Below are 25,597 nucleotides of genomic sequence, written 5' to 3'. Positions count from 1 at the left end.
AAAATAATTAGAATGTTCAGAATGCTCTGTTCATGAAAACCTACTATAAAGAAAATATCCAGAAAATTGCAAGTGTGTTTATAAAAAAATCAAACAAAAATTAAAAAAAAATAGGGAGTATTAGATAACTACTTTGACGCTGCAGTAGGAGACAATGCATTAGGAGAAAATGCAAAAGGAAAGCATATCTCTTTCACCCATCTCTCAGTGGGAGTCAGAGCACTCTCAGCTCTAAGGCCAGAACGTGATTACAGTAGCATGGTGCAGGGGTTCCTTCAAGACAAGAGCTAGTGGGAAGAGGATGCTAGGATTGTTCTATTTAAAGATTTTATTTATTTATTTGAGAGAGAGAGAACAAGCAGTGGGAAGGGGCAGAGGGAGAGAGAGAGACCGAGAGAGAGAGAGAGAAGCAGACCCCTTGCTGAGCAGGAAGCCCAATGTAGGGCTCCATCCCAGGACCTGGAGATCATGACCTGAGCCAAAGGCAGACGCTTAACTGACTGAGCCATCCAGGCATCCCGATTGTTCTGTTTAATAAGAAAAATAACTCAAAGGATCAAAGAGTTAAGAATGGTTACACACTTGTATTAGATTTCTCCAGAAAAAAAGACCAATAGGATATATATCTAAAATGAGATTATAAGGAACTGGCACATATGACTATGGAGGCTGCAAAGTCCCACGATCTTGCCTTCTACAATCTGGAGACTCAGGAAAGCTGGTGGTACAGTTCAAAAATGTGAGAACCAGGAGCCAATGATAAAAATTCTGTCTCAGTCTGAAGGCCTGAGGAGCAGGAGCAGAGAGGGCTGGATAAGACTGCTCTTCCAGATCATACAGTCAGGGAGAAAGAGAGAGACACAGAGAAAGGGGGGACGGAGGGAGGTGGAGTGGGAGGGAGACAGAGAGAGAGCAAATTCTCTTTCCCCCACCATTTTTCTCTATTCAGGCCCTCTATGAATTGGAATGGGGAGGTCAAGCTACACTGGGGAGGGCAATCCACTTTACTCAGTCTGTCAATTGAAATTCTAATCTCTTCAGGAAATATCTTCACAAACACACTCAGACATAATGTTTAGCCAGATACCGGGGCATCCTGTGGCTCCCTCAAGTTGACATATAAAATTAACCATCACAAGTCTACACCTTGTCAATACATCACATCTCCTTAAACTATACTTAATCTCTAAATAATGGCAATAATAAGGTCATAGTTCCACCTAACATAATACAACTGTTCTGCATACAACTGAAATGCACTAAACCTTCCTTAGAAGAGAAGGAAAAGTCTGAGTGCGAGTGCTGTTTATTCTTCTTGATAACCCATAACTTAAATACTATGATGCAGTATTAATAATACTTAAATACTATGATATAAAATTCAATACATCTTATGTTATATGATAAGGGGTAAGAGCAAGAAAAAAGGTATTTTATATCTATCTATTCAAATATGTTCAGAACAAAATAAGGAGAAATACGATAACTACAGCCTCATTTCTATAACTGGTCATGTGGTTGTAGCTAGTATTTGTAACAACATCCTTCCAGTACCCATTCCATACCCTTTTGCCTTCAGAAAGCACCTCAACTGTTCATGTTTTTTTCTTGGTGAGGTGACCCAAACCTTCATGCTTAGCCTGGGTCATTTGTAGTCCCACCTGCACTGGGTTGTTGTAGTTTCCACTGACCTTGTTCACGGGGCATGGTAATACTGAGACAGCCTAAGGGATCTCCGGTACTCCAGCATACTATTCCTTACATCTATTGTGGAGTAGAAGTCCAATTTCCCCTTGGTAGTCAGGATGAATCACCCCATCAGCACAGCAACTCTCTTCTTTGCCTGTTGATTCAGAAGATGAGGAGTCCAAAGTGGCTGGGCAGCAGTCCTTTCTTCTAGTTCAGTGGAGTCATTGTTTTGTCTCCTGGTAGAAGTACTCCTCCCTTTGGAATCTTTAGGGCAGGAAAGCATATGGTCACAGGAATAGAAAGCAAAAATTTTGCTAGTGAACCTGTGATTCCTGGCTATGCAAGAAACAGTTCACCATATACTGGTTGCTAATTCAGAGTACACATACCCTTCTGGAGAACACTGCCCCAGCCTTGCAAAGTATTGCCATCTACCTGGTGTTATAATAAGTCTTCAAAAGACTTTTCCATTGTTCTATCAAGCCAGCTGCAGCAGGATGGTGAGGAACATGGTAAGACCAGTGAATTCCAAGAGAAAAGACAACTGCCACACCTCTTTTCCTGTGTAGGAGCAATATGTGTGGAATACCATGACAATGGATAATGTATTCTTTAAGTCCATGGATGTCAGTTTTGCCAGAAACACTGCATTCAAGGAATGCAAGTCCATATCCATAGTAAGTCTCTATTTCGGTAAGAAAAAACCCTGCCACTTCCACAGTAGAAGTGATCATGACAATAGGACTTGCCATAAGGTAGCTGGCCAATCACCCTAGGAAATGGTGCCTTATTGGAGGACTCAAGTGTTGGTCCTTGCTGATGGCAGACTGGGCATTCAGCAGGGGTCATAGCCATGTTGGTGTTGGTGAGTGGAAGTCCATATTGCTAAGCCCATGTATAACCTCCACCCCTGCTACCATGACTTTATGCATGAGCTGACTAGTATCCACAGAATATGTCATCCCATCCACTTAACTACAATTCTTCCTCTGCTGAGGTCACACTTGGGTAAGCATTCACATATAAAACAAATTCTTCATTTTTTTTTGTCCTTTCATAGAGGTATATCCACATACTTCTTTCCCAAGTTTCCTTGTAACCAATATCCCAATCATGTTCCTTCCAAGTCCCTGACCATCCAGCCAAACCATTAGCCAGAGTCCATAAATTGGTATATAATCACATGTATGGCTATTTCTCTTTCCAAGCAAAGTGAAAAACCAGGTGCACTGCTTGAAGTTCTGCCTATTGGGAGGATTTACTTTCATCATTTGTTCTCCAGGGATATTCCAGAAAAGAGCTGGGCGGTGCTGCAGCTGTCCACTTTTGATTGGTGCCTGCATACTGTACAGAATCATCGGTAAAACAGTCCTGGGTCTAGCCTTCCTCACTAGGAACTCCCCATGAAGACACAGATGCAGCCTAGGAGAGAGAAGGCAGTGTAGCAGGAGTGGGAAAATGGGCATTTGAGCCACTTCTTCATGTCATCCCTTTTATGCCCTGAGGGTGTGTTTGGGTCCAATCACTTGCATTCCACTTCAATTTATGATGGAGTTTGGCTGTGCATAACCAACTATAGCTTAGTGGGTCAAGTAACACTAGTTCATAATGGACAACTCAGGTTACATAATAACTTAGTGGTCAATGGTTAAATGTCTCTTCTCAACTAAGGCCCAGTAGCAGCCTAAAGCTGCTTCTCAAAAGGAGACTAGTTATCGGAGGGTGATTTCAGAGCTTTGATCCCAAGTCCTGTGGATCCATACTGCCGTGATTCACTTAAAGGGACCTACCAAAGGCTCCAAATAGTATTCTTATCTGCCACTGACACATTAAGCACCACTGGCTCTGCTAGATCATATGGCACAACTGGCAGAGCAATTTGTCCAGAAGCCTGGGCTTGTTTCAGAGCCTTGTCCTATTCTGGACTCTAATCAAAACTAGCAGCTTTTTGAGTCATTCAGTAAATGGGCTGGAGTAACACATCCAAATGAAGAATATGTTTTATACAAAATCCAGATGTCCATGAGGCTTTGCACCTCTTTTTTTAGGTGTAGGAGGGGCAGATACAACAACTTACCCTTTACCTTAGAAGGGATATTTCAGCATGCCCTATACCACTGGACCCCCAGAAATTTCACTGGGGTAGAAGTCCCCTTAATTTTTCTTATATTTATTTCCTACCGTCCAGCTTTCAAATGTCTTACCAATAAGTTTAAAGTAGTTACTACTTGTTCACTAGGTCCACTCAGTATAATATCATCAATGAAATGGACCCATGTGTGATATCTTATGTGAAGGAAAAGTGATAAAGATCCGTGCAAACTAAATTATGACGTACGGCAGGAGAGTTGTTGTATCCCTGAGATAGGACAGGAAAGGTGTTTTGTTGGCTTTGCCACCTGAAAACAAACTGCTTCTGGTGGACCTTATTGACAGGGATGGAGAAAAAGGCATTTGCCAGCTCAATAGCTACATACTAGGTAATCAGGGGGTGCGTTAATTTGCTCAAACAATTAAACCACGTCTGTCATAGCTGCTGCCATTGGAGTCACCACCTGGTTCAGTCTATGATAATCCACTGTAACTCTCCAAGATCCATCTGTCTTCTGTACAGACCAAAGAGGTAAGTTGAATGGGGATGTGGTAGAAATCACCACCCCTGCAAACTTCAAAGTCCTTTCTGGTGTCACTAATCTCTGCAATCCCTCTAGGAAAATGGTATTACTTTCGTTTGCCATTTTCCTAGGTAAAGACTGTTCTAGGGACTTTCATTTAGCCGTTTCCACCATAATAGTCCTAACTGCACAAGTCAGGGAACCAATGTGGGAAGTCGGCCAGCTGCTGAGTACATCTATTCTAAAATTAGCATTCTGAAACTATGTAAATAACCACAAACAGGATTGTGGAACCACTGGGCCCACTGTGAAATAGACCTGAGCTAACTACATTGATCACCTGATGTCCCATAGCGCCTACTTTAACTGGCAGATCACAGTGATGTTTTGGGTCTCCTAGAATTAGTGTCAGTTCAGAGCCAGCATCCAGTAGTCACAGAAAGGCCTGATTATTTTCTTTCCCTGTGTACTGTTACCCCAGCAAAAGGTCATAGGCCCCTTTGGGGAAAGTTAAGAGAATGATTAACAATATAAATTATTTGTAGTGTACTGGTGTCCTTTCTCAAGGAGACCTGGCCTCCCCTTCATGCAAGAGCTTCTGGGTCTGTATATCGACTCAAATCTGGTAACTGACTGAGTGACTCTTTCCGTTTTTATGATTCAAGTCAGACTTCTGTTCATTTGGCCCAGACCTAAAACTTCTCTGCTATACAGATTAAGTAAGAATTTATTGGGCTATCTACTTCACTTCTAGAAACACCATGATCAACTAGCCAGCTGGACTGCCCTAATGACCCTCCTGTGAGCACTGCCAAGGCCAGTGGGCTGGGGTGGTCCACTTTGAAATAGACACCACAACTGCCTCTTGGAGAACTTTTTTTTTTTTAGTTTAGTAATTTTCACAGCTGATAAAGGACAAGTAAGTGGGGATGTGTCTGTGCCAGCAAGGTGCGAGGCAGCTAGAAATTCATTTAAAAAGAGGCAAACTGTTCCTAGAATTTGCCACTGAAGTATCTGAAATTGAAACTGCTCTTCTTTCTCTTTCCCAGTCTCTTGCTCTCATTGCCTCAACACTATACATTACTTTTGAAGCTTTTGATTTCATTGCAGAGACTATACCAAAAACCAAAACTTGGTGTTATAGTGAACAGGTCTGGAATCAAAAAGAGAGAAAAAGCATAAATTGTATGTAATCCAAAAATTGTACTTATTTTCATGGCTTCATAAAAATAGGGGCATAATATTTGCAACATTTCACAAATTATTAAAATGATGTTTTTACTTAAAGGAATGGCATTAGAAGTGAATATTTTAATGTAGTAGATAATTTCACTCCTTTCTTATACTTGAATTAAACTAGTTCCTTAAATGGTATTTCTTAAATACGTATGACACACTATTAAGGAGCTTTGGCTCAATGTATTACTTCTTTATTTCCTGTTACATGCATATTTATTTTAATTATAGTTTATACTGTGAACTTTTTTTTTATTTTGCTTATTTGGACACTCAAAAACTTAAGTTCTTCTTCAAAATAATACCATTATTATATCTAGTTTATCTCAACTATGTTTTACCTGGATGGTTTAGGATACCTGGATATTTATCAAAGATGTTTATTAGGGACAAAGTAAGTACGTGAAGTAAATATGTGCTGTTTGTGAGTAGTGTCTGCTCTAAACAAATTTTGAAAATTTTTCTAGAAAAATTTTGGGGAAAAAAACATGACTTTTAAATTTGTGATTTCCTTGGTTCTCAACACTATCATCCTTCACCAAATTTATCTTATTAAACTATGTATTTTAAAAGACTTTTTCTGACAGTGTTAACACATTTTTTTTTCAGTGAATAGACAGGAGTGTTGCTACTATGTTACCTGAGGTGGTTTATAGTATATATCGATACATAACCAACCTTATTTTTTATGGCCTACATGTAAAATAACACGTTTCTGGCTATTACAAGTTTATAATGTAGTTTACTATATTGTCTTACATGATGTTGCGAATCATTTAAAATATTTTAGTTGAGAAGAGATATAAATGTAAAACCTACACTTTTAATTACTAAAAATTGCCAATTACTCCATAGTCTTATATTTAGAATTTTGCCTATCTTGAGCTTTTATTACTAATAGATAAATTTATTAATGGATAGGAAGTTTGGAGTTTTTATTGGGATTTTACTTGCATTTTACTTTGATTTTTTTGATGTCTATAATAACTCATAGCATTATTTTAAAAAATAATATAATACCAATCTTCAAAATGTAGGAAAATAGTTTATAACCTCAACCTATATAGAGCATCCATCTCATATCAAAGGTAGAGCATGGAGTCACACCAAAAATCTTTATAAAGTGACTAAATTTAAAAGAAATAAATGCTAGTTTTTATTTTTGAATATATATATATTTAAAATATATATATATATATATATATTACCTATTTGGATTATCATACTATTATTTCTGTCGTTTTGCAGGAACAAAATATTTTTTATGACCACAGCCATAAAATGAAATAGCATGATTGCATGCAGTTATGCTTCCTTAGAAATACCTTTTATTAAAATATTTGGCAAGTGAATAGGCTCTGGAGTCAAAAGATCCTAATAGACCTGCAGTACGATCAATGAGTAGGGAGTCAAACAGAAAGGGTAATCATTATTTATCAATGACACATAACTTTAGATCTGTGAATGCCTTTGAAATATTTTATTATAAACTTCTTATAAAGAAGTGCTAGATGGGTCAGTATAAATATTTCTGTTGAAAAATGAAACAAACATTATGCTCTGGTATTGGCTTCAGGGAGACTCATTTGATGGGCCAGAGAAAAAATAGGGATGCGGGGTAAATTGTGCAAAATTCCAACTATAATTCTGTACTGGTTTCAATTTCTCTGTTTTTTCTTTCTCTAAGAAAGATTCAGTTTATCCGTAATACAGTGAATTGACAATATTATATAAAGTCGAGACTCACTTGGTAGTTCAGGTCTTTTAAAACAATTCTAAGCACATAATTCTCAATTAGTTCAGTGATAATGCTATTAAGCCAGTTTTAACCTAAGGCAGTTATTTTCAAAATCTGCTGCATGTTAACAATCATCTGAAAAACTTGAAAAACTTTTCAATGCCCAAGCTCTGCCCTGGTGTATCCCTAGACATGAGGTCCAAATATGAGTGTTTCAGAAAGATCCCCCAAATGATTCCAACTGCAATCACATTTGATCACAGTTAACCTAGAAACTAGACAAAACAAATACTTGAATCAAGAATTAAATCACATGGAGTCAGAATCAATCAATTGGTCCTCATATATAAACAAACAGGAAACGCTTTTCCAAAAATATGGCTAACCCTACATATCACCTAAAGATAACTGAATCACAGAATGTTAATGTTATAGCTGATGTTAGATGTAATCTTGTTTATTTTCTTACTGATTATAGCTGACATTGTCTGTGAGTCCTCCTTATTTTTCTGTAATAAAGAGAATTCTGTTTTTTTTTCCCATGAAAAGACTTGACATGATCAAATGATAGAGTTTCTTATTTCCTTTCTTCTTTATGTCACATTTTCTTTTCCTTGATACTGCTTTCATTTCCTTTTTAGGCTACACAATTTATTCTGTCTAGGACATCTTCATCCTTTACACCACTATTTATCTAAATGCAAACTGTGGACCAACTGCATCAGAATAAATAGGATTTAAAAAGCAGATTCAGGAGTCCTACTAAGAACAACTTGAAAGAACTTCTAGAGTAAGACCTCATTTACAATTTATATAAGAGGTGATTTTTATGCACATGAGAACCACTACTTGCAGCATTCCTCATGCTCGAAATCTCACTTTGTGCAGAAGAGCAAAATCATTAATAAAAATGTTCAGTACATAAAACTACAGGCCACTATAACTTTCTTCAGTTTTCAGCCCTCAGTAGCTCAAGGTAATCCATACTTTTTTTTCTAGGCTGCCAATCATGGCTGTCAGCTGACTATTGCTCCCAGTTTTGCTGGGTTTAGTAATAACTGGGCTTTTATGTCCACCTGTCTGCTCCCCACTTGTATCCTCTGATATGTTCAGGCATCAACATTTAGTATTTGCTATCAGCAAATCGACACCCTTGTAGCATAAGAAAATGAACTGGTTTTAAAAATTACTGATGCCTTAGCATGACTTCCTAGATCACAAATTCCTCTAGGATGGAACTCAGGCTCTTTATTTACTTATTTTTAAACCTCTGCTGATTGTAATAGGCAGCCATAGTTTAAAACCACTGTGCTACTTGTTAGCACAATAGTCTGGTCTCCAATTTTATCAGGAATTCTGGTTTTTGGTTCATTATGATTTCAAGCATCAGGTCTAAGGTATAATTACCTAGGAATTAAGGCATGATAGATAGCCTAACCACACAAATAGCAGAATACTGGAAAGAATAATAGCATCTCTCAGTTTGAAAAGTCCTGTTTGCAAGCTGCTATTACATCCATCTTCAGAATTTATTGCCTAGGGGTTGCAGATGGTAGAATGCTACTTAGAAGAGACACCCTGTTGGGAAAACCACATTGCAGTGCAATTAATAACCAGAGGAGTTTCATTTTCCACACCCTCTTAAATTATCAGTTGAAAAAAACCTCTATTGACTTAGGTTAACTAATTAATGTAATAATATATAAAATACATTTACTTTTTAAATAGGTTTTATCTAAAAAACAGATAAATATGTTGAAAAATATTTTTACATGCATCTGTTTCAGAGGCAAGTCAGTGGACACTTAGCCTTTATCATTGTTTTTATACAAAATATCATTTCAGTATCCTGTGGTATTTTTGTAGTATCAGATAGGAAAACTAATCCTTCAAAGCAGATGTTTCATTATTTTTGTTGACATTCTGTCTGACAAATCAGCAGCGACCAAGCAGTATGAAACTTTGCTGTGGCCTGTATATGTCTTTATATTGTTTCCCCTTTTACGAGTTCAGAAATTCAAGATTTGCTTCTTAATTACTGCTAAAAGAAATGCATGGATTTTAAATAGTCCTTTGGATTAGTTTTAAAAGATCTATGAAGCTATCACCCAAAACAAGGTATAGTATATTTCCATTATTTTCCCACAAAAAGATTCCCTGTGCTTCTTTCCTCCCCATGACATTATTTGATTTCAATCACCATGGATTAATTTGGACTTTGGATCCATGCAGTATGTACTTATTTTTTAATGGCTTTTACTCTTATCATAAAATTTTTGAGATTAATCTATGATGTGTCAGTTGATCGAGAATCATTTATGACATTTCATGTATCTGTATATGTGAGCTTATATGCATTTACTCCTACTGTTTGTTTGAGTTTGCTTAACAGTATTTTATTAGATAAATACATAACATGATTTGTTTTTTCTCATTTTGGGCATTTTGATTGTTTCTGTTTGCACATTATAAAGAAGGCATATCGTTCTTGTATAAGTCTATTTGAGCATATATTCTTATTTCTTTTCTTTACCTAGGAATTAAATTACTTTATTAAATAATAGGTATGCATTCAATTTATAAGAAACTTAAAAATTTTATACTCCAAACAGCAATGAAGAGATGAAAGGATCCTTATCAAAATTTTGTTTGTCAAAAATTTTTGGTCCAATACATTCTGGTGCATTGGAGTGGTATTTCATTGTGAATTCAATTTAGATGTGCATATTGACTACCTTGAGCATCTTTTCATGTGCTTTTAAGTCATTTGCATCTATTAACCTGTGAGGTGTGTATTCATACCTTTTATCCATTTTATATTGTTATTAATCATTTTATTATTCATTTGTATATGATACATATGTTGGATAAAGACTTTTAGTCTTTATACATGTTGTGATACATTTATGTATCACATATATGTATGAAATACATGTTGTGATATAATATCTACCAGTATTCTGGTTTTTGTATTCATTTTATTAATGGTTTCTTTGGCTGAATAGATATTTTAAATTTAATTTTTGTTGTTGACTAATTTTTTTATTTCACTTTGTTTTATAGTCTGTTTTTTTGTTTGCTGTCCAATAAAATATACTGTTATATTCTCCTCTAAAAGCTTTATGATATTAGATATTTTGATGTTTTGAGGGTTATAGAAGAGTTTCATTTATTTCTAATATGGATATCCAATAGTTCAACATTTTTAAAAAGATTTTTCTTTCCCTATTGGATTTAGCATCTTTGTCAAAATCATTTTATTGAATATTTGAGAGGATGTTTTTGGACATTCTACTTAATTACATATTAATTCTATATACCAATATAACACTCTCTTATTTTTATAGTTTCATAGTAATTCTTGAAATTAAGTAATTAAGTCCTTAAACTTTTTTTTTAATTTAAAGAAAGCTGAGCAGTTTAAAGAAAAGCTGAATTAGCTATTCTATATACTCATTACTTCCATGTAAGTTATAGAATTATGTCTGTTTCTTCAAAACAAGTGACCAGAATATACATACCAATTTTGGGGAAAAAGTCACCTTAACAATATCAGTTCTTCCAATTCCTAAACTTGATATACTTCTCCCCATTAATTTAGATCTTTATTAATTTCTCTCAGTAATGATTTGTAGCTTCCAAATTAAAGTCATTTCACATTTAAAAATTTTATTCCTACACTTAATTTTTATGCTACCATATTTTACATTTAAAAAATTTCATTACAATTATATAGAAAAAAAATAGATTGCTCTATACTGTCTTGTGACCTTATTAAACTCCCCTATACATTTTAGTAGTTTGTGTAAACAAGATTTTTATTTTAAACATTGACAATAGTATCTTCTGTGAATGAAAAGAATTGCCTCTTGTTTTCTAATATTTACAGTTTTGTTTATCTTGCCTTATTGTATGGGTTAAAATCTGTAGGAAATGTTAAAATAGAAGTGGCATGAGCAGATATCCTTGCCATTTCCCTGAACTAAGGAGGAAAGTGTTTAATGTTCCAACTTTATTGGTGTTAACTGTAGGTTTTTTATAAATACTCATTATGAGACTGAGGGAGTTCTCTTGTATTCCAGGCTTGCTGACAGTTTTGTTATTGTATTATTTTTTACATAACAGTCCATAACAGGTGTGAATTTTTCAAGTTTTTTTGGGACAGTTATTGAGATAATTACATAATTTGTCAATTATTCTGCTAATTTGATTTATTACATTTATTAATTTTCTATAACCAAACCAAACTTAAATTTCTGGGATAACACAGCTTATTTTTTCATTATTGTTGATTTTGATTTGCTAATATTTTAAGACATTTTGTATGTATATTCAAGAGGGATAGTGTTTTCTAACTTTTGCCTTGTATTACTTTTCATGTTTTGATATATGAATTATGCTGGCCTATCTTAGTCTGTTCAGGCTCCTATAACAAAACACCACAGACTAGATTGCTTATAAGCAACAAAAATGTATTTCTCACAATTCTGGAGGTTATAAATCCAAGATCAGATGACAACATGGTCAAATGAGGGCACTTTTACAGGCTGCCACAGTGTGAACTCTCATTGTGTCCTCACATGGTTAAAGGGACTAGGGAGCTCTGTGGGGACTCTTTTCTAAGAGCACTAATTCCATTTGTGAGGGCTCCACCCTCATGACCCAAGTACCTTCCAAAGGCCCCACCTCCTAATATTATTCCCTGGGGTTTAGGATTTTAACATATGAATTTTGTGGGAACACAAATAGCCTCATAAAATGACTTTCCCATTTTTACATTTGTTTGATATTTAGCAATTTGTTCTTTGTTCTTACTTTTCTACCACCTGGTGAGTGAATTGTAAAGATTAAAGTATTTGATTTTATCTCCTATATTAATATCTCAGCTATGTCTCTTTTTGCTGTTTTTAGCGATTTCCATAGATATTGCCATCTGCATTTTTTAAAAAACTTAATTCCAGTATAATTAACATAACAGGGTTATATTAGTTTTAGGTGTATAACATAGTGACTCATCAAGTCTATACAATCCTCAGTGCTCATCATGATAAGTGTACTTTTTTTTTAGATTTATTTATTTGAGAGAGCGAGAATGAGAGAGAGAGACAGAGAGTACATGAGAGTGGGGAGGGTCAGAGGGAGAAGCAGGCTCTTCGTTGAGCAGGAAGCCTGATGCAGGACTCCGTCCCGGGACTCCGGGATCATGACCTGAACCAAAGGCAGTCGCTTAACCAACTGAGCCACCCAGGTGCCCCAGATAAGTGTACTCTTTAATTCCTATCACCTGTTTAACCCATCCCTTCCCCTACCTCCCCTCTGGTAAACGTCACTTTGTTCTCTATACTTAAGACTCTGTTTCTTGGTTTTACTTTTTTTTTTCTTTGCTCATTTGTTCCTTAAATTCCACATATGAGTGAAATATGGTGTTTTTCTCTCTCTGACTTATTTCACTTACCGTTATACTCTCTAGCTCCATCAATGTCACTGGAAATGGCTAGATTCCATTCTTCTTATGGCTAAATAATATACCATTGCATACACACACACACACACACACACACACACACACACCATACATAAACCACTTCTTCTCTATCCATTCATCTATCAGTGAACACTTGAGTTGCTTCCATAATTTGGCTATTGTACAAAATGCTGCAATAAGTATAGGGGTGCATATATCCCTTCCAATTAGTGTTTCTGTATTCTTTGCTTAAATACCCAGTAGTACCATTACTGGATCATAGGGTATTCTATTTTAACTGTTTAAGGGAACTCCATACTGTCTTCCAAAGTGGCTGCACCAGTTTGCATTCCTATCAACAGTGCAAGAGGGTTCCTTTTTCTCCATATGCTCACCTATACTTGCTATTTCTTATGTTTTTGATTTTAGCCATTTTGACAGGTGTGAGGTACTATCTCATCGTGGTTTCAATTTGCATTTCAATGATGATTAGTGGTGATGCTGATCATCTTTTCATGTGTCTGTGGGCCATCTGTATGTCTTCTTTGGAGATTTCTGTTCGTATCTTCTGCCGATTTTTTGGATTATTTGGCTTTTTTTGTGTGTGTTGTGTTGCATAAGCTCTTTATATATTTTGGATACCAACCCCCTGTTAGTATGTGCTTTTTTTTGTAACACTGTAGCTTCAAACAATATGCTACTTCATCCACAGTGTAAAAAAAAAAAAACTTCCTCAAGTTTTTATGTTCATATTATTTTGTTTTTTATGTATGCCATATATGCTACATTATGTTAATGTGATTGCTTTAATCACTTACTAATCTTTGAAAGAAACTAAGAAAAACAACTATGTTTGCAGAATACCAGTTATTTCCCATTTCCTGTGCTCTTCAATCATTCTTACATATCTAGAATTTCATAATTTTACTTCAGCAAGAAGTTCTTCTTTCCACATTTCTTATAGTAAAGATCTATTAAGGACAAATCACCCAGCTTTTGTCTGAGGATGATTTTGTGAAGGTTAACTAGAGTTAGAATTCTACTTTGAGAGTTATGTTTTCTCTTTTAGTATTTAAAACATTCAAATATTATTTATTATTTCTGGTGTGAAGTCAATCTTTATTAGCGTTATTTTTCTCTTATATATAAGAAGGTTTTTTCCTCCGATTTCTCCTTTAAAGAATATGATTTTATCTTTAATTTATAATAGTTTAGCTGTAATGTGTGTGTGTGTGTGTGTGTGTCTGTGTTTGCATGTATGAGTGAGCCTATATATTTTGTATTTATCTGTTTATACTCCTCAGGGCATTCACTGAACTTCTTTGAGCTCTGAGTTGACTTTTTAAATCAGTTTTGCAAAGTTTCTTTTGGTCACTATCTCTAAATATTTCTTCTTTCCCATTGTCTTACTTTTGTCCTTTTGAGACTCCCAAGTACATACATAGTGGACCGCTTGATATTTTCTCATATCCTTGATATTTCTCTATTTCTTCTTCCACTTTCATATTTTTATTTCTGTTTGTATATTGTCTCTTCAATGATCCTTTCCCTTTTGTATCAAGTCTTAGGTTAAATTCATTCAATGAATTCTTTATTTCTGATGTGTGGTGTGTGTGTGTGTGTGTGTGTGTGTGTGTGTGTGTGTGTAATTAAAGCATTTCTATTTTGTTCTTTATGTAGTTCCCATATCTCTACTAAAAGTTCCATATCTTTATTCTTCCTACCTTTCCCACAAAATTCTTTTTCATTTTTATTACAGTCATTTTAAATTTGGTGTGATAATCCCAGCATCTAGGGCATCTTAGCATCTGTTTATAATGATCATTGCTGCTCTCAACCATGGTCCATATTTTCCTGATTTTTTGTATGTTCATTATAATTTTTTATTACATGCTGTTTTATTGCATTACAAGTAAATAAATAAATATTTACTCCAATAAACGGTCATGTTCTTTCTTATATAGAATTTATTGGCAGTTTACTTAATCCTGGGTTTACTTAACCTTTAGCTAGAATCAGTTCACAATGGCTTTAAATATTTTGAAGATGAGCTCATAACTTTTTCTTTAGCAGAGTCTGGGATCTAAGCTCTGGTGAAATTCTGAAGATCTGCTTATGCCTTCCAAGTTGAGCTGTAAAGCTTTTACGAGTGGGATATCACTCCTTGATTTCTAGCCTTGCTACAAGTATCTGTGATGGTTGTAGAGTCTTCTTTGCTCTTTATATCACTCCCTGATTTCTGGGCCTCCAGACACTGTTTAGCCTTACTTCCCTGTTTCAAGTTTTCGGATCGTGGCTCTTCCCCTGTCTTCCTTAGGAGAAAGTACAGATTACCTGGGAGAAGAATTCCCTCAGTTCCACTCGACCCTTAGCCTAAAAGCCTTTTAGAGGGTTTATTTCAGCTCTTCTTTGTACTCTGATTTTAGATGAAGAGTCACAAGCAAAATTTGTATGTATAATCTTGCCCTCGGGCAAGATATTTGTTTTTAATTTAATTTGTTTACTCATATATGCATTGCATAATAAAGGTAATACAAATGAAATGAAGTCCTGTAGCTTAGAGTAGCAAAATATTTTTACTATCTTTGGACCAAATTAATTACAAGGAATAACACAACTCTAAAAAGACTTTAAAGATGGTAACTGGTATTCCTTACATGACTAATAAATATTTTGTAACTAGATATTGAAAAAAATACACAAGATGTTGAGGAAAATTCATACTTTAAAAATCTTTTTAAGAGATATGTTCAGTAAGATATTACTTGAAGAAAAAATTTGATACTTTTTAAAACCCTGATGTTTCATTATCCCTTAATCTTTTTTTTTTTAAGATTTATTTATTTATTTATTTGACAGAGAGAGACACAGCAAGAGAAGGAATACAAGCAGGGGGAGTGGGAGAGGGAGAAGCAGGCTTCCCTCTTGAGCAGGGAGCCCAACGCGGGGCTCGATCCCAGGACCCTGGGATCATGACCTGAGCCGAAGGCAGATACCCAACGACTGAGCCACCCAGGTGCCCCATTATCCCTTATTCTTAATATTTAATTTGTTTTCTCATTACAACTTAAACTTGAAACTATTCAGGCAGCTAACAGATTCTTTTGTATAACTATGAACATCACTATTACTTAAGAATTATCATTTCAGCAATGCTAAAATTTAGTATGTATTTAATCAACAGGCAATTGAGGATAGTTACAACTCCTAAATTTAGGAGAAAAATTTATAACTATTGTAGAAATTTCCTTAGATACTAGATTATTTGGAAATCTTCTGTTTGGGAAATAATCATTCAGACATTTATGAAAAACATATACATATTTTTTAAGTGATCTCAGGGCTAAAACCAGGGGTAACATTATAATGATCTTTATTTGGAAGATAGCATGCCGGGTGTGACCATTACTCTAGATAGCTGGTAAAAGCTTGTGTAATTATTATTTGTCTTAATAGTTCTTAAGGAGGTACAGTCTGTTGAGATCAGACCATCAAACCCTGACAGATCTTTGATCACTTCAGTAAATGGACATGAGAATTTCATGTTTCTTGTAATGCATCTTAGTATCTTTGTAAAGAAAAAAAATGGGGGAAAATGTCCTGATTTTCTTTATTTCCTTTCAGAATTTCTCAGAAGTATCTATTCATATTTCCCTTTAACGACATTTAAAGAACACAAGAGAGATTTTAGGATAAGATCAGTTTCAATTCTGTGAATGAGGAGAGTCAATGCTACAACAAAGACATAAAAAACTGCTGCTAGGCTACAGGCACAATATTCATACTACTCTGAATCTAAAATGATCCTATATTATGTAGAAATTATATTACTGTCATTGAAGTTGCCTTCACAATTAATATCTATTAAACAAGGATGTGTTTTGTTTTGTTTTGGAGCTTAATACAGTCTGAGATTTGTTGAAAAAAAAGTCCAAATATTTTAGTAGATTATAGCTCACATTTTTCATCATACTATTTACATGATAATTCAGTAGTTTGTTTTTTTTTTAAAGATTTTATTTATAGGGCGCCTGGGTGGCTCAGTCGTTGAGTGTCTGCCTTCGGCTCATGTCATGATCCCAGGGTCCTGGGATCGAGCCCCGCGTCGGGCTCCCCGCTCAGCGGGAAGCCTGCTTCTCCCTCTCCCACTCCCTCTGCTTGTGTTCCCTCTCTTGCTGTGTCTCTCTCTCTGTCAAATAAATAAATAAAAATCTTTAAAATAAAAAAAAGATTTTATTTTAGCCTACAGTGAATTATAGCCTATTATGAATTACAGTGAATTTTATTTAGCCTACAGTGAATTATTTTATTTTAGCCTACAGTGAATTATGAATTATGGGGAGGGAGAGGCATATTGTGAGAAAATGATAGTCTAACAAATCTCTAAAAAGTGACATTATAGCCTTCCAATATCCATTAAAAGGTATATAGAAACAAAAAGGGGAAGTTTTTGTGTAAAACATGTTTATGATATTACTCATTATCTTATCCACAGAGGTGGTTGTGTTTAACTTAATTGATTTTATTATATACTTTATAACAATATATTTTGAAGTTTTGGAAATTAGTTGATTTACTTAGATTTTTGTACAAGGTTTGCACTCTAAATGTGTCATATACAGCACAATGATAATCAGCAACATGTTATTTCATATTACCCTTGCTCCAAAATCATTTTTTTCTGCAATTCCATACTGTTTGTAAAATTTTCATCTCTTATTTTCAGTTTTTCTACACCTGAATATTATTCTACCATGGAATTTCTCCTAATTGCTTATCTTCTTATTTTTTACCTTCCGGTAACATGTTTTATTAAATATAGTTATTGGGATAAACCAAAATTAAAAAGGAATATAACACAGTATATATCAAGATCAGATGTTCCCCACCCCAGATGTTATGCTTGACCATGTCTGTGCTTGTAGGCAGAAATAAGAGAAAAAAAAAAAAGAAGAAGAAGAAGAAGAAGAAAGAAAAGAAAAGAGAAGAGAGGAAAAGAAATAATAGCATGCCAGTTCTGAGCCAAGGTCTTAAGAGGCTTTGTGCGTTCCTGCTCTGTTCTCTTGAGTCTTTGACTACAAGCAAGTGTAAGACATGTTCCAGGAGCCATTTCTCCTTTAGCCTAAGGCCCAGAATGAAGAAAATAGAGTACTGCCTAAATCTAAAGCCTGAACTTAGTCCAAGTTTCTCTGAACACAGGATCAAAATCTGCCCAAACCAAAGCTGATATGCAAATCCATGCATAAAAAAATAAATATGAACTTTCTTAAGCTACCAGTCAATATTTTAGGGTCTTTTATTATGCAGTATTATCAAAGCATAATCATGGAGGACTGAGAGACCAGGGCATACTTTGAGCAATGCAAGTGCTAAGTCAAACTTGCTGATACTATGAGCATGAGTTGGGATGTAATGAGATTAAGCAGGAGAAATGGATTTAGACACCAGGTTTAGTACTTCATAATTTATCCTAAAATCAAAGTGATCGACTGAAGGATTTTATTTATCTAGGTAAAACAATCACATTTTAAAAAATTTAGAAAGATTGCTTGCTTAAATTTGTAGCAAATGCTGACTGAATGATTTCTCCATAAAATATGTTACAATTCTTTTATTCCATGGTTGGAATGGCAGGAAAATCAATTACACAAATGTTAAGAAAGCTTTATTACAAAAAGAGAGGTGAGCTCTGTCCCTGGCATTTTCCTTGGGGATATGTGGTAGGATAAAGCTGGGGTTTTAACAAGTATCTGGCTTAGAGTACAAGAGACACAGCTTGAATATTGCCAATACTTAGGGTCATATTAGAGAGACACTCCACTTCTACCCCTCATGAAACTTAGAACCCTGAAGCACAAAACTGCAGAAAAAGTCACCCTAAACAGAGTTAGAATATATGCCTTTCTCAAATTCTACTTACAGCAGAACAGATAAAATAAAATAAACATCCCTTAAGATTACTTAATCATGAACCTGAATCTGGTCCATGAATTCATATTACCTGTGTGGTTCAAAGCACACTAGTTAATATTTTATTTTAGTGTAGCCCCAAATTAGTAGGTTCCTAGGTGCCTGCTAGAAACAAATATACTGAAAAAATGATCTTCAAATGACAACCTCCAGGAACTCCTACCAATTAAAAATTAAATGATACGAGGACATAATATTTTAAAAAATCATTAAACACATTAATGAGCCAGAATTCTAAAACACAACAGTAATGATAATTATTAGTTACAGAATATTAGTTATTTTACAATATTCTTACTATATAAAGGAGGTATTGAAATTATAATGAAAAGTAATGATTTATAAAAACTGAACAAGAAGATTTTTTTGCTGACAAAATATCTAAGATTTTAATATATAATAACCAAAATTAGAAACTCAATATGGGGGAAAAGGTAACAGATTTGACATTGCTGAATAGTGAATTACTGAACAAAAAGATGTTTCCAAAAAAATGCCAGGATTAAAGCATGTCATTACTGAGTAAAGTAAAAATATATATAGTATATATTATATTATATTATATTATATTATATTATATTATATTATATTATATTATATATAATAATCTGTTCTCTCTGCCTGACTCATTCATTTCTCTTCTGTCCTCAGACTGGGTCTTACAGCATTGGTTCTCCTGGTTCTCAAGACTTCAGACTTGGCATGGAACTTAGACTACTGGCTTTCTTGGTTCCCCAGCTTGCCAAGAGCAGACTGTGGTATCTCTCAGACTCCGTAACAGCATGAGCCAATTCCTTATAATAAATATCTTTGTGTATGTGTGTATGTGTGTGTACATATGTATACATGTATATATGTACTATATACATACATATATGTATATGCATATATAACCTATTGGTTTTGTTTCTCTAGAAAACCCAAATAATGTACTAGAAGGAAAAAAGAGAGCAAGAGAAACAGGGAGAAAGGGAGAGAGATAGATAAATCAGATCAAATTGTTAATTATTCTTCACATTTTTATAATATTAACAAATTTCTGTCTTACTAAGTCATCTCAAGAGATGCTGGATTTGTTAGAGCCTCCCACAGTGACTATTGTTACTTTCTGATATGTCAATTTCCTCTTTTTCAGGGAATCTTTTGAGTCATAATCTCTAAAAATGAAATGAGATCAAATCATATATATATAGCCCAATGAATTTTCCTAAACTGAACACATCTGTGTACTGAGCACTCTGATCAATAAATGGCATTATTTATTAGCACACAAAAAACTCTTCTCATACTCATTTCAAACCATTTAACTCCTACCTCTTCAAGGTACACACTATCTGCTTTTGGTCACCAAAGATGGGTTTTTGTCTGTTTTTGAACATTCTATAAATAAAATAAGGTATATACTGATCTGTGTCTGGCCTCTTTTGCTTAACACTATGTGTATGAAGTTCATATAATTTGCTATACGTAGTTGCAGTTGTTCACTTTTTTTTTCTGTAGTTTCAAGTTTTTATTTAAATTCTAGTTAGTTAACATACAGTGTAATATTAGTTTCAGGAGTAGAACTTAGTGATTCATCACTTACATACAACACCTAGTGCTCATCACAACAAGTGCCCCCCTTAATACCCATCACCCATTTAACCCATCCCCCACCCTCCTCCCCTCCAGCTACCCTCAGTTTATTCTCTATAGTTAAGAGTCTCTTATGGTTTGTCCCTCTTTTTTTTCCCTATGTTCATTTGTTTTGTTTCTTAAATTCCACATATGAGTGAAATCATATGGTATTTGTCTTTCTCTGACTTATTTCACTTTGCATGATAGTCTCTAGCTCCATCTACATCATTGCAAATGGCAAGATTTCATTCTTTTTAATGGCTGAGTAATATTCCATTGTATAAACATACCACCTCTTTATCCATTCATCAGTGAATAGACCTGTGGGCTCTTTCCATTATTTGGCTATTGTTGATAATGATGCTATAGACATTGGGGTTAATGTTTCCCTTGAAATCAGTACTTTTGTATCCTTTGGGTAAATACCTAGTAGTGCAATTGCTGGATCACAGGGTAGTATTATTTTTAACTTTTTAAGGAACCTCCATACTGTTTTCCAGAGTGGTTGCACGAGCTTGCATTTCCACCAGCAGTGTAAGAGGGTTCCCCTGCTCTGCATCCTCACCAACATCTGTTGTTTTCTGTGTTGTTAATTTTAGCCATTCTGATAGGTATGAGGTGATATCTCATTGTAGTTTTGATTTGTAATTCCCTGATGACAAGTGATGTTGGGCATCTTTTCAGTGTCTGTTAGCCATCTATATGTTTTCTTTGGAAAAATGTCTATTTATGTCTGGCCAATTTTTTAACTAGGTCATTTGATTTTTTTAGGCATTAAGTTTGATTAAGTTCTTTATAGATTTTGGATAATAACCCTTTAGCAGACATGTCTTTTGCAAATATCTTTTCCAATTCTGAAGGTTGCCTTTTAGTTTTGTTGATTGTTTACTTTGCTGTGCAGAAGCTTTTTATCTTGATGAAGTCCCAATAGTTCATTTTTGCTTTTGTTTCTTACCTCAGGATTCATATCTAGTAAGAAGCTGCTAATGTCAAAGAGGTTGCTACCTGTGTTCTCCTTCGGGATTTTGATGGTTTCCTGTCTCACATTTAGGTCTTTCATCCTTTTGAATTAAAGTTTGTGTGTGGGGTAAGAATGTGGTCCAGTTTCATTCTCTCGCATGTTGCTGTCCAGTTTTCCCTTACCGTTTGTTGAAGAGACTGTCTTTTTTTTTCCATTGGATATTCTTTCCTGCTTTGTTGAATACTAGCTGACCGTATAGTTGTGGGTCCATTTCAGGGTTTTCTATTCTGTTCCATTGGTCTATATGTCTATTTCTGTGCCAGTACCATACCATCTTAATGACTACAGCTTTGTAATACAGCTTAAAGTCCAGAACTGTGATGCCTCCAGCTTTGCTTTTCTTTTTCAAGATTGCTTTCGCTATTTGGGGTCTTTGTGGTTCCATACAAACTTTAGGATTGTTTGTTCCAGCTCTGTGAAAAATGCTGATGGTATTTTGATAGGGATTGCATTGAATGTGTAGATAGATTGTTTTCAGTAGTATAGACATTTTAACAATATTTGTTTTTCCAATCCACGTGCATGGCATGTTTTTCCATTTCTTTGTGTTGTCACCTCAATTTCTTTTGTAAATGTATTATACTTTTCAGAGTACAGATCTTTTACCTCTTTCATTAGGTTTATTCTTAGGTATCTTATGGCTTTTGGTGAAATTGTAAATGCGATCGATTCCTTGACTTCCTCTTTCGGCTGCTTCATTATTGGTGTATAGAAATGAGACAGATTTATGTACGCTGATTTTGTATCCTGCAACTTTACTGAATTTGTGTATCAGTTCTAGCAATCTTTTGGTGGAGTCTTTCAGGTTTTCTATATAGAGTATAGGGTTGTCTGCAAACAGTGAAAGTTTGACTACTTCCTTGCTGATTTGGATGCCGATTTCCCCACTGAGGATGGTATTAGCTGTGGGTCTTTTGTATATGGCCTTTATGATATTGAGGTATGTTCCCTCTAAACCTACTTTGTTGAGGGTTTTTCAATTGGAAGACTGACAGAACAAACTGCACAACTGGAGGGAGAGGAGAGGCGACATCGTGGAAGGTAGGAGGTGTCGAAACATGGTTTCGGGGAGAAATGTATCCCAGGTGCTGGGGAGGGGAGGGAGCCCTGTTCATGGAGAGAGGTGAGATAGAGAGAGAGAGAAAGAGCACATGAGAGAGAGGAATGCACAAGGAATTGCACAAAGAAAACATTTCCCCAAAACCACTGACTGGGAAAAAGAGAGGGGCTGACTTTTGGGAATTTTTATGAACAGCAGGGCTCAAAGACTGTCTTTGGAAGTCTGTAGCAGGCACTGCAGTGTCCCTGTGGAGAAGGAGGGCAGACATCCCAGAAGGCAGACAGTGCTATCTGAGGATCCCCTGGGATGCACCTGGGAGAGACAGTTCCCCCTACTTGAAGCACATCTGGGAGAGGTGGCATTGCCTCACTGGGAACAAAAGAGCCAGGGGTACCATTTCTCTCCCCTATCCCCCAGCACAGGTGCAGAGAAACTGGCTGAGGGTGGCTAACCTGGACACTGACTCTTTGCTGGGCTTTACTCCAAACTCCACATCCATGTGCTTTGGTGCAATTGCCCTCCTGGGCAAACCTACACCAGTCCCAGTGAGGCAAGACCCTCCCCCAGAGGACCAGCATGGGTCCTTGCCATGCCAGGTCCCTAACGTTTGGGGTTTTAAAATTCAGCCAGCCTGCCTGGGATAGAGCCCAAGGTGCACTGTGCTGCCAGGCAGGCAGACATCCCAGACACAGACAAGATGAAGGCAGTGAGCTGAGGGATATCTGGGACACATGAAGGGAGATTGTTCACTCTTCCGTGAGGGCTTCCAGGAGAGCTGCAGGTATGAACTCCCCTCTCCAGGGATGAGGGAGCTAGCTGGCACCATTTTCTTCCCCCACCCATTAGAATAAACTAACTTCAGTGAGCAGCACAGTGCCAGCAGTGGCAGCCTAAACCACTTACCCCAAGCCCCACCCCTCTGCATTCTGCAGGTGCTACTTTTCTAGGGCAAGAGTGCCCAAGAACCAGAGCAGGGGCCCCCTTTCCCAGAAGACCAGCATGTCTACTGACCAGTATGTCACCCCCCACCCCCCATGTCTACTGACCATGAGTTCTGCAAAACTTCAGCTCCACTGGAAATAGCCTCAGGTCTTTTTTAACAAGCAGACCAGAGCACATCTAGTTAAAACCTGCCACACTCTGGCCAAGGTCCAAACACTCCCCACTGCAGGCAAGGAGAAACTCTGCAGAGGAATGACCTGAGGGAAAGAGCAGCCAAAATACAGCACAGAGTGCACAGAGCATACATGAGATACACTTCCTGAAGCACCAGGTCCAGGACAATATACTACCTTTTCTTAATAAAGACATTACTCTCAGAAGCAGGAAACATAACAGACTTTCCCAACACAAAGAAGAAGACAGAAACCTAGATAAAATGCCAAGACGGAGAAATCCATCCCAAAAGAAACAACAAGAAAGGGTCATGGCCAGGCATCTAATGAAAATAGATATAAGTGATATGCATGAGTCAGAATTTAAAGCAACAATCATAAGGATATTATCTGGCTTGAGAAAAGCATAGAAGATACCAGGAAGTCCCTTACTGCAAAGATAAAAGACCTAAAAACTAGTTAGGTTAAAATGAAAAATGCAATAACTGAGATCTGAAGGAAGGAAACAGACATCCAAATCCAGGAGGCACAGAGAACTCCCACCAAAATCAACAAAAGCAGGTCAATACCAAGACACATTGCAGCAACAGAAAACACAGATAAGGAATGAATTCTAAAAGCAGCAAGACAAAAGAAATCCCTAATTTACAAGGGAAGACAAATAAGGCTAGCAACAGATCTCTCCAAAGAAACTTGACAGGCAAGAAGAAAGAGGCATGATATATTTAACATGCTGTATGGGAAAAATATGCAGCCAAGAACACTCTACCTAGAAAAGCTGTCATTCAGAATAGAAGGAGAGAAAAAGAATTTCCTAGACAAACAAAAACTAAAGGAGTTCATGACCACTAAGCCAGCCCTACAAGAAATATTAAAGGGAACTCTTTGAATAGGAAAGAAAGACCAAAAGTGACAGGTTAGAAAGGAACAGAGAAAATCTACAGAAACAACAACAAAACAAATAATAAAATTACACTAAGTTCATATCTATCAATAATTACTCTGAATGTAAATGGATTAAATGCTCCAATCAAAAGACAAAGGGTATCAGAATGGATAAAAAAAAAAAAAACAAGACCCATCTAAATGCTGCCTACGATTCATTTTAGACCAAAAGACACCTGTAGATCAAAAGGGGGATGAAGGAGATGGAGAAATATTTATCATGCAAGTTGATGTCAAAAGAAAGCTGGAGTAGCAATACTTATATCAGACAAACTAGATTTTGAATCAAAGACCATGACAAGAGACAAAGAAGGGCACTATATCATAATATGGAGTCTATCCAACAAGAAGATCTAATACACTATGAAACTTGAAGTCAACCACACAAAAAAATTTGGGAAGATCACAAATACATGGAGTTTAAAGAACACCCTACCAAAGAATGAATGGGTCCATCAGGAAATTAAAGAAGAAATTAAACAATACATAGAAGCTAATGAAAATGAAAACATGACAGTCCAAAATCTTTGGGATGTAGAAAAAGCTGTCATAAGAGGGAAGTATATGGCAATATAGTCTTACCTCAAGAAGCAAGAAAAATCTCAAATACACAACCTAGCCTTACACTAAAAGAGCTAAAAAAGGAATACCAAATAAAGCCTAAAGCCAACAGAAGGGAAATAATAAAGTTCAGAGAAGAAATACATGATATAGAAACAAACAAACAAAAACCCCAGTAGAACAGATCAATGAAACCAGGAGCTGGTTCTTTGAAAGAATTAATAAAATTGATAAACCCCTAGCCAGACTTATCAAAAAGAAGAGAAAGACCTCAAATAAAATCACAAATGAGGGAGATCACAACCAACACCACAGAAAGTACATACAATTATAAGAGAATATTATGAAAAATTACATGCCAACAAATTGGGCAATCTGGAAGAAATGGATACATTCCTAGAAACATATAAACTACCAAAAGTAAAATAGGAAGAAATAGAAAACTTGAACAGACTCATAACCAGCAGAGAAATTGAATCAGTAATCAAAAATCTCCCAACAAACAGAAGTCCAGGGCCAGATGGCTTCTCAGGGGAAATCTACCAAACATTTAAAGAGGAGTTAAT

The 25,597-nt window shown here is 35.8% G+C and overlaps 1 long non-coding RNA gene across 1 annotated transcript in view; it reads right to left on the bottom strand.

The window, feature by feature from the left end:
* Positions 1-1,697: 1,697 nt before the first annotated feature.
* The window catches only part of LOC113911971, a 39,685-nt gene continuing 15,785 nt past the window's right edge, over positions 1,698-25,597 (bottom strand). Inside the window, exon 3 of the long non-coding RNA XR_003516650.1 lies at positions 1,698-1,953. This is a non-coding gene — a long non-coding RNA (uncharacterized LOC113911971). The remainder of the gene's footprint in view (positions 1,954-25,597) is intronic.

The sequence above is a fragment of the Zalophus californianus genome, chromosome 12 (genome assembly GCF_009762305.2).
Source record: "Zalophus californianus isolate mZalCal1 chromosome 12, mZalCal1.pri.v2, whole genome shotgun sequence".
Taxonomy (NCBI): Eukaryota; Metazoa; Chordata; class Mammalia; order Carnivora; family Otariidae; genus Zalophus; species Zalophus californianus.
Note: the sequence above shows the minus strand (reverse complement) of the source record. Positions and strands in the feature narration are given on the sequence as shown.